Raw genomic sequence first — 9939 nt, 5'->3', positions numbered from 1 at the left:
ATTATTGTTTTGAAAAAATAATCTCTAGCCAGGACAGAGAGGGAAGTGGACGGCCCAGATGCACATCAAAAAGTCAAGTCAATCACAGTCTCTAATTTGAGAAACAGACTCCTCACAGGTCCTAAACTAGCAACTTATTAATGACAAAGGCCTGCATTGCTGCAAGAGTATTCTTGGACAAACAGAACATTTTAAGAACACAACATAGAATTAGCCATTTGTAACATTCAAAATATCTCTAAATCGTCTCTAAACGACATAACGTGCTTTGTGACTGAAACACATTCCTATTGCAGGTTTATTCTCATTCATGTATGTCCAAGTATTTTGGCTATTAAGTTAACATACTGAACAAAACTAATATAATGCAATATCATATAGAGGAAACTTATCCTCTACAATATTGCAGCAATTATCCAGATATGGAATGAGATTATTAAGCAAACTGCTATCAACTCCTACATGCCAACTGAATAAAATAAGGCAAAAATAAACATTTCTCACAGTGTTTAGTGAGAAATATGATTGATTCAAAAAATAAAAGTGGTTGTTCTGTTCATGTATTGTTGTATTACAGTTGCAATAATAAAGTCTTAATTAACATTACAATTATTTAACATATTGAGATATTATTAAGTAAATTCAAGCATTTGGTTACATTATGTTTTGTGATTTCTCATTCCTTCTTTACATAACATCCATCCCTTGAGCTCATTTGGCCTCTATTGTGTGAGTCTTTTCAGACAGATAAAAAGCAGCACAGGGGAGGGAAGTACAGTTCAGCTCCGTGAGCGAGAGGGTTACATACTAGGATAGTTTACTTTAAACAAGAGGGGCGACGGGATACAGCATTTAATGCAGGAGTGCAGTTCCGAACTTATGCGGAATGATAGAAGCCAATAGCCTGTCTGTGAACATAATGTTCAGTGAAAAGTAAAAAGAAGATCGCAATGTATGTTATTGTAACTATAAAATAAACCACCGTGAATAAGGTGAATCTTCAAATATAATAAGGTTTTTTAACTTGTGTTTAAAATAAGGTCTGTGGTATACATTACTTGACAATATGTGGACATTTTGGTCTACATAAATTACTCATTCATGCCTCAAAAAAAAAAAAGAAAAAAAAAAGGTATAATTAAATATGGCTTCAAAATTCACATTTGAGGTATGAGTGTGCAATTTATGTTGAGGAACAAAAGTCCACGTATTGTCAAGTAATGTTTACCATGGACCTTATTTTACACATAAGTTAAAAAACACAGCCCCTTTGTACCCTTTTAATGAAGTGAAATCAGCACGTTTACATGCACATTCTCACCGATAATGATTAATCATGTATTCTCCTTAAACAATGTTTTTTTAATGGGATATCTTCATAAATGGTATAAAATAAAATCTAATTATCACTGGTAGATATTTTGCCCATTACCCTAGAAATAGAGGGGTTTTAGAAATAGACACTAATTCGGATGGATTCACAACGCTGCAGACAGTTGGTCTGAACTGTGTGTGATGACACTTATTTGAAGAGAATCACCAGGCAGTTTCCAAGTTCTTTCAATGAGTTTACTGAAATTCACTTCGTTGGGCATACATGTGGTTCTGGAACAAATTAACACAGTAAATAAACTTAGTACACATTCTTATTCACAACATAAATACCCAATTGAATATATAACAATACCTTTTATGTCTACATTGACTACCACAACAAAAGGTGATAATAATAAAGTAGGTAAATTACACTGTTGGATGGTTATTCTTCATATGCCCACAGGGTGGCGCCTCTGAACCGTAAATAGAGTCCATCTAAACATCAGTAGACGTGAACGTTGTGCAACTATTACGAAAATCTTCAACACAACACCTTGAATGGCATGTAATCATCATTAAAGAGTAGTGTGCAATACAGATTCAAACATACAGCGAAGCACAGTCCTCAGACACTCATACCATTCTAGATTGAATATTAATGAAGGTAGAATGTCGCTAGTTTAATACTATGATGCATCAGATCAAACAACTGATTAAGAACAGAAAGTCCACTTGCACTTACTTCATATGCACGCACACCATATCCCCAGGGAAAACTCAAAAGTACTGCCAAAGAACGTGCGAAGAGTGAAGTTAGCGAACCGTTCACTCTAACTTGCTATATTGCTCAACGCTCACGTTGTTTTCACTTCAGGCACGTGAGGCTGCAGTAACATCAAGCAATCTGATTGGTCAGAATTCTCCATCACTTCTGAGAATACCTGGGCCTTTTGAACAACACTGATTTCGTCTTGCATGCAAATGCTTTTACAGGTGTTTTTGTTTATCCAGCGCGTGCAAGTGTTGTGCGCATGACTGTTCGCCAAATGTAGGGAACACTAACAGAGATCGTTAAAGGAATAATTAACAAAAATAAAAATGCTGGCATAATTTAGTTAGCCTCATGTTTCTCCTGTGGAATACATTTACATTTACATTTATTCATTTGGCAGACGCTTTTATCCAAAGCGACTTACACTGCACTTATTACAGGGACAAAAAAGCCTTAAATCCCCCGTCCCCATTAATGTTCACTGTAGGTTAAGGAAGGATGCAGGATGTCTTTTTGTGTTCCACAGAAGTTAGAATGTCATATTTGGAACAACAAAAAATGGTTCATCCATTGCACCAACTTTAACTGTGTAACAAGCAAAAGATGTGTTTACTATTCTCTGGACTGAAAGCTGGATTTCTGCAAAAGAAGGGGAACATTCATTTTTTCTAGTTATCCTGACTGAGCAAGTTCTTTTCAGGATCACTATAAATAATCCACCAGTTGCACACCTAAAAAATGTCTCCTCTATTAATGTGCCCAACGTCACACTTATCCTGACAAACAATGTTTAGCTTCTAATTTTCAGTTTCTTCATTATTCATATAATTAAAAAGTTATTGTGTTGCTACATCTCCGTGTTGATCAGCAATTCAAATATTAACAAAACATTGTAAGAGCACTTGCAAAGTCATGGATTACAAAGTATCGCCCCCAATGACTCAGTTACAGAGTAACAGCAGGGCTTTTAATAAAAACAGGGCCTAAGTCACGTGCAGGTGTCAATGGTTTTATAGCTTTCGAGTGAATCCTGGAAATACGTCAAATTATTTCCTGCATTTTGTGGCGGGCATTGTTCTAGTGGTTGAAAAATACTGAGGAAACCTTTTATGCATGTCTATTCTTTCATTGCATTTGTTGATGTTTGTTGTCTGTGCATATGCTTGTTTGTCCATGTTTTGCATCTGTAAAATAAATGGTCGTATTTCCATGTCATATTTGATTGGTTCTGAAGCTTTAGCTAAAAACAGTGAGAGAGTTAAACTGTGTAAACCGTTTACACTGTGTAAAATAACTATGTTTGTTTAACTCTCTATCTCTCTCTGATACACAAGATGAAAAGTTCTGCAAAGGTCATATCTATTGACACAAATGGGAAAGAGTGTTTGGTGTGTTATTTGGTTTTGACTTCAGCTAGAATTTATAATAAGATGGCCCCAAAAAGTATTTGGACACTGAATATAAAGTTAAGCTCAATCGACAGCATCTGTGGCATAGTGTTGATTACCACAAAAATTAACTTGTCCCTATTTTTCTTTAAATAAAAAAGCTAAAATCGAGGTTACAGTGAAGCACTTATAATAGAAGCAAATGAGGACACTGTTTTGGTTTAAAGGCAGAAATGTGAAGTGCATAATTTTATTCATTTAACATTCATTTTTTCTGTTAAAACTTGTGTTTATTTGAGCTGTAAAGTAATTTTTGCTGTAATGTTAGGGTTAATGTTACATTGTCATGACAACAAAGTTATAAAATTGAATATAACTGTACACACTTTATCTGTAGCGAACACACCCACACAAGATGAGACAGTCACAATGTTGGATGAAAACTGCTTTATTAATAAAAGGCAGTCCAGACAAAAGTACAAACAAGGGGCAAATCCAATGAAGAGTAGTCGTGGGAAGCGTAGGGTCAAAAGCCGGGGAATCAAAGATATAACAAGGGGGAAGATCCAATGAGGGAGGTGAACGATAGCGGGGAAAACAGTTAACAAGTAGGGCGATGAACTAGACGAGACTAGCGGGAACAAAGACAGGGAAACGAGAGGAAAAGGGAGTTGGCAAGCTAAGAGGTAATCAAACAGAGGGGTGGTCAAAACTAGACGAGACTAGCAGGGCAACGATACGGGGAACTAAATACAATAACCAACGGGATTCAAACGGAGGGATAGTGTATTTATAGGGGCGAGTGCAGGTGTAGACAATGACAGGTGACGAGACGAGTGCAGGTGTAACTAATGTGTGGGGACAAGAAGCGCGTGAGTGCAGGTGTAAACAATGTGTGAAGATTGGAAGCGCGTGAGTGCAAGTGGTCATAATGTTCAGGCTGATTGAGGCGAAGTTCGCCAGAGGGAGGAGATATTTTACTGAACAAGAGAGCCCGGGAAGCATAGTGGGCGTGAGGGCTCGAGCGAGCAATGCGAGCGTCCGAACTCGAAGGGGGCGGAACGAGCGAGTAAGCACAAGGGAGTGCGCGTGTGTGAGAAGGGAGATAGTGTGCGTGTGTGAGGAAGCGGAGATGGGGCAGAGGAATGGGGTTCGTGACAGTACTCCCCCCTCTGAATAGGACGGCTCCTGACGGCCGCGCTCGGCTGCGAGGAGCGCAAGGGGACAGAACGAGCGTGTGAGCTCGAGGGGACAGAACGAGCGTGTGAGCTCGAGGGGACAGAACGAGCGTGTGAGCTCGCGGGGAACAGAACGAGAGTGTGAGCTCGCGGGGAACAGAACGAGAGTGTGAGCTCGCGGGGAACAGAACGAGAGTGTGAGCTCGCGGGGAACAGAACGAGCGTGTGAGCTCGCGGGGGGCAGAAGGCACAAAAGGGAAATGAAACAGTCCATGGGGGTCAATGGGCAGTTCAAGACAAGGTCAGGGGGAACATAGTGGACAGGCGGGTGGTCGGGAGGTCTAGGGGGCAGCCATAGGGCAGAGACTGGGTCAGGAGGTCTGGAAGGCGACTGGAGGACAGGGACTGGGTCTGGGGGTCTGGAAGGTGACCACCGGACAGGAATAGGGTCCGGAGGCCAGGGAAGAGGCCACAGGACAGGTAGAGGGTCAGGAAGTCCGGGCTGAGCCGTGAAAGGCGGAGCCATCAGAGGTGGCACCGTAGGTGGCTCTGGAGGTGGGGTCCTGGAAGGCTCCGGAGGTGGAGCCGACGGAGGCTTTAGGGGCGAAGGCCTGGAAGGCTCTGGAAGTGGAGCCGACGGAGGCTTTAGGGGCGAAGGCCTGGAAGGCTCTGGAGGTGGAGCCGAAGGAGGCTTTAGGGGCGAAGGCCTGGAAGGCTCTGGAGGTGGAGCCGAAGGAGGCTTTAGGGGCGAAGGCCTGGAAGGCTCTGGAGGTGGAGCCAAGGGGGGCTTTAGGGGCGAAGGCCTGGAAGGCTCAGGAAGTGGAGCCCATGGAAGTGGCGCCAGTAGGAGGCTCCAGAGGTGAAGCCCTGGAAGGCTCTGGAGGCAGAGCCGAGGGAGGTGACGCCGTGGGAGGTGGCGCCGTAGAAGGCTCCATGAGTGAAGCCCTGGTAGGCTCTGGAGGCAGAGCCGAGGGAGGTGACGCCGTGGGAGGTGGCGCCGTAGAAGGCTCCAGGAGTGAAGCCCTGGTAGGCTCTGGAGGCAGAGCCGGGGGAGGTGACGCCGTGGGAGGTGGCGCCGTAGAAGGCTCGGGAGGCGAATCTCTAGAAGGCTCTGGAGTCTTAGGGAGCAGAGCCGTAGGAGGCTCGGGTGGCGGAGCCGTGGAAGGCTCGAGAGGCGGAGCCCTAGGAAGCTCTGGAGTCTTTGGGAGCAGAGCCATGAGAGGCTCGGGAGGTGGAGCCGTAGGAGGCTCTGGAGGGGGAGCCGTAGGAGGCTCGGGAGGCAGAGCCATAGGAGCCTCTAGTGGCCGAGCCCTGGGAGGCTCGGGAGGTGGAGCCGTAGGAGGCTCTGGAGGGGAGCCGTAGGAGGCTCGGGAGGCAGAGCCATAGGAGGCTCGGGAGGCAGAGCCATAGGAGGCTCGGGAGGCAGAGCCCTGGGAGGCTCGAGAGGCTTGAGGGGGGGAGCCTTGAAAGACTCGAGGGGCGAAGCCGTGAGAGGCTTGAGGGGTGGAGCCATGAAAGACTCGAGAGGGGGAGCCCTGAGAGGCTTGAGAGGGGGAGGAGCCCTGAGAGACTCGAGGGGCGAAGCCGTGAGAGGCTTGAGGGGTGGAGCCATGAAAGACTCGAGAGGGGACGCCCTGAGAGGCGGAGGAGCCCTGAGAGACTCGAGAGGCGAAGCCGTGAGAGGCTTGAGGGGTGGAGCCATGAAAGACTCGAGGGATGGAGCCTTGAGAGACTCGAGAGGCGAAGCCGTGAGAGGCTTGAGGGGTGGAGCCATGAAAGACTCGAGGGATGGAGCCTTGAGAGACTCGAGAGGCGAGCCGTGAGAGGCTTGAGGGGTGGAGCCATGAAAGACTCGAGGGATGGAGCCTTGAGAGACTCGAGAGGCGAGCCGTGAGAGGCTTGAGGGGTGGAGCCATGAAAGACTCGAGGGATGGAGCCTTGAGAGACTCGAGAGGCGGCCGTGAGAGGCTTGAGGGGTGGAGCCATGAAAGACTCGAGGGATGGAGCCCTGAGAGACTCGAGAGGCGAAGCCGTGAGAGGCTTGAGGGGTGGAGCCATGAAAGACTCGAGGGATGGAGCCCTGAGAGACTCGAGAGGCGAAGCCGTGAGAGGCTTGAGGGGTGGAGCCATGAAAGACTCGAGGGATGGAGCCCTGAGGGACTCGAGAGGCGAAGCCGTGAGAGGCTTGAGGGGTGGAGCCCTGGGAGGCTCGTGAGGAGGAGCCCTAGGAGGCTCGTGAGGGGCCCTTGGAGACTCGTGAGGCGGAGCCCGGGAGGGCTCAGAGGGGCGAGCAGAACCCGGCAGAGCCGTGGGAGACTCTGAGGGCGGAGCAGAACCCGGCAGAGCCGTGGGAGACCCTGAGGGTGGAGCAGAGGTCTGCAGAGCCGTGGGAGACTCTGCGGGACCCTCTGCGGTCTTGAGCACAAGACGAGACTGGGGAGAAGGGGCCCTCTTCCTTCTCTTACGTCTTCGGCCAACAGGGGACGTGGCCATGGGGACGGTCGAGGCTACAGGCCCTGGCTCGCTGACCGTGGCAGACATGGGCGCTGGCTCGTTGGCCGTGGCGGGCATGGGCGCTGGCTCGTTGGCCGTGGCGGGCATGGGCGCTGGCTCGTTGGCCGTGGCGGGCATGGGCGCTGGCTCGCTGGCCGTGCCAGGCTTCGAGGCTGGGGCCGTGACAGGCCTCGTGACTGGGGCCGTGTCAGGCTTAGGGACTGGGGCCGTGTCAGGCTTAGGGACGGGGGCCGTGACAGGCTTCGAGACGGGGGCCGTGACAGGCTTCGAGACGGGGGCCGTGACAGGCTTCGAGACGGGGGCCGTGACAGGCTTCGAGACGGGGGCCGTGGTGTGGAGCGCTGGTTCAGTGTCTGCCTCCCCCACAGTGAACGAGGAACCAGAGTACAGTAGGGCGAGGTCAATAAACTGAGCCAGGTTAAGGGGGCAGCGACCACCAGGCATTAATGATGAGGTTGGCTCATTCAGACCACATTGAAAAATGGTCTTCAGAGCCACCTCATTAAAATTCACCTGGTACGCTAGGACACAAAAATCCATAATATAAGCCTCCACGGTTTGGCTCCCTGACGCAAACCCACGAGTTGGGCCGCTGGGTCCATAATGCCGAGGGCGGGGTTATGGGTTACACAACCGCTGCCTCGCATAAAAACCCCTTGGTCAGCGTCTGAAGAGCCGTAAAACCTCTCCGGGGGTGGAGAGCTTACGGCGCTCAAAAACGCATGGGAAGCATAAACGGGCTCAGGGGCAGACACAGGTGACGCAGGGTGACAAAAATCAAAAATCGCACGTACCTGCTGGCCCTGGGCTGTGAGCGCGCGATCATGCTTCCACACCGTAGCTCCTCGCGCTGAATGTGACGTGTTCCTCCGCTCTATTGAGCCGCGCGAATCCTTAGCGCGGGGCATTGTGACTGTCAACGGTGAGGTTGGTTATTCTGTAGCGAACACACCCACACAAGATGAGACAGTCACAATGTTGGATGAAAACTGCTTTATTAATAAAAGGCAGTCCAGACAAAAGTACAAACAAGGGGCAAATCCAATGAAGAGTAGTCGTGGGAAGCGTAGGGTCAAAAGCCGGGAATCAAAGATATAACAAGGGGAAGATCCAATGAGGGAGGTGAACGATAGCGGGGAAAACAGTTAACAAGTAGGGCGATGAACTAGACGAGACTAGCGGGAACAAAGACAGGGAAACGAGAGGAAAAGGGAGTTGGCAAGCTAAGAGGTAATCAAACAGAGGGGTGGTCAAAACTAGACGAGACTAGCAGGGCAACGATACGGGGAACTAAATACAATAACCAACGGGATTCAAACGGAGGGATAGTGTATTTATAGGGGCGAGTGCAGGTGTAGACAATGACAGGTGACGAGACGAGTGCAGGTGTAACTAATGTGTGGGGACAAGAAGCGCGTGAGTGCAGGTGTAAACAATGTGTGAAGATTGGAAGCGCGTGAGTGCAAGTGGTCATAATGTTCAGGCTGATTGAGGCGAGTTCGCCAGAGGGAGGAGATATTTTACGAACAAGAGAGCCCGGGGAAGCATAGTGGGCGTGAGGGCTCGAGCGAGCAATGCGAGCGTCCGAACTCGAAGGGGGCGGAACGAGCGAGTAAGCACAAGGGAGTGCGCGTGTGTGAGAAGGGAGATAGTGTGCGTGTGTGAGGAAGCGGAGATGGGGCAGAGGAATGGGGTTCGTGACATTATCTCACTAAAATCATGTTAACACGCATATTATTTGTCTTGTGGCTATACTTTTGAAAAGTTGTTTACAGTTTGGCTCCATTCAATTCCACTGTAAATGCCTCACTTTTAACCAAGACATTTCCTTTTTTTTTGTTCTTATTTTTATATATATATATATATATATATATATATATATATATATATATATATATATATATATATATATATATATAAAATAAGGGACAAGTTGAAATATTTTATTTGTGGTGATCAACATAATTGTTTTGTACTTTTTTGGGCCCACTTGATTTTAGGAACAGGAAAGATTTTCAAATGCAAGCACAGAGAACAATGCTTACTTATATAACAAACACAAAATTATCATATCACTGCCTTATATACAAAACCGTCTCGTGAAACAAATCGGGCAAGGGGAAAGTGTCTTTTCTTTTTTTAAGAAGAAGGAAGTTTAGCTGATTTCCATTTTCTCCTATTTCTGTTTATGTCACACCTCGTTTGGTTGGGAAATTTCAATGCAAAATGTGACATTTACATTTATGCATTTGGCAGATGCTTTTATCCAAAGCGACTTACAGTGCACTTATTACAGGGACAATCCCCCCCAGAGCAACCTGGAGTTAAGTGCCTTGCTCAAGGACACAATGGTGGTGGCTGTGGGGATCAAACCAGTGACCTTCTGATTATCAGTTATGTGCTTTAGCCCACTACACCACCACCACTCCCTATCTATATAATCTGTAAGAGAACATGGTACTATGGTACATTGGAATGCCCAGTGCAGATCACCAAGTGATATTATAGATTTGCATATTTACATTTACCTATTATTATTATTATTATTATTATTATTATTATTATTATTATTATTGTACTAATCCTGACAGGGTAGTTAATATAGGTCTACAGCTGTGCTTCAAAAACAACACAATATCTAAACAAGAATACAGCAAACCCGACACATTGAGAAAACATTTTAAAGATAAATAAATATATACATAAAAATACAATAATAATGATAAGAAACTTGATATCACCCATTACATGACTGGGAATTTTCAGCAAG

The sequence above is a fragment of the Xyrauchen texanus genome, chromosome 44, assembly GCF_025860055.1.
Source record: "Xyrauchen texanus isolate HMW12.3.18 chromosome 44, RBS_HiC_50CHRs, whole genome shotgun sequence".
NCBI classification, from domain to species: domain Eukaryota; kingdom Metazoa; phylum Chordata; class Actinopteri; order Cypriniformes; family Catostomidae; genus Xyrauchen; species Xyrauchen texanus.
This window is presented reverse-complemented; position numbering follows the sequence as displayed.